We start from the raw sequence: 1,046 nt of genomic DNA, 5'->3' as shown, positions 1-1,046 counted from the left end.
TGGACTGTGGTCCCAAAATGACCGTTCTGACCCGGCCAGCAGGTTGGTGGACGCAGGTTCCTGAGGGAGGGAGTGAGAATGGGGTAGGGCAGGGGGCACAGAGAATGGAGGCAAGACAAAGTTTCTGATCAAGCCCCAGCTTATTGAAAACACACAAAACTTATAAAGGGTTCAAGGCAGGAAACAAGGCAGCTGACCTAGGTTGGTTGCTAAGAAACAGGGTCAAGTAAATAAGGGGAGACCGGAGCTGAATCCAAAACTGCAAATTCAACACAGCTCCTAAGGGATGGGTAAGATGGCTCAGACTTGCTGTCTGCAGCGCTGGGGGGGGGGGGGGGGGGGGGGGGGGAGTGGTTAACACTGCTCTGCCTGCAGGCAGCTGATCTTTGTTTTTCTGGCAGCTCCCCACAGGGAGTGACACTTCCTTGCCTGCCAGCTGCTCATCTTTGCAGCTCCCCTCACCAAAAGATATGTCCGAGTCCTACCTGCCAGTGAAGTTGACCGTATTTGGCAGCAGGGTGGTTGCAGACAGAACTGGCTAAGTTAAGATGACCCCATAGTGCTGTGGGGTGGGCCTTAGTCATCATTCTTCCTCACTGCCGAGTAGTAGTCCACGGTATATATAAACCGCATCTTCTTGATCTGTTTGCTAGTTGACGGACATCTGGGCTCTTTCCATACATTGGCTACTGTGGATAGCACTGCTATAAGCACTGGGGTGCAGGTGCCCCTTCGAATCAGCATTTTTGTGTCCTCTGGATAAATACCTAGTAGTGCAATTGCTGGGTCATGGGAGAGTTCTATTTTCAATTTTTGGAGGAGCCTCCACACCGTTTTCCAGAGCGGCTGCAGCAGTTTGCATTCCCACCAACAGTGCAAGAGGGTTTCCCGTTTCTCCACATCCTCGCCAGCATCTGTGGTTTCCTGAGTTGTGCATTTTAACCACCGGTGTCCACAGACCGTCATGGTCACCCCGTTTCCAGACGTGGAGGCCGAGGCTGGGTGTGGAAGCCACCTGCCCTCCTGGGTGGACGGCCCTCAGGCCC

This window comes from Suricata suricatta, chromosome 15 (genome assembly GCF_006229205.1).
Source record: "Suricata suricatta isolate VVHF042 chromosome 15, meerkat_22Aug2017_6uvM2_HiC, whole genome shotgun sequence".
NCBI classification, from domain to species: domain Eukaryota; kingdom Metazoa; phylum Chordata; class Mammalia; order Carnivora; family Herpestidae; genus Suricata; species Suricata suricatta.
Note: the sequence above shows the minus strand (reverse complement) of the source record.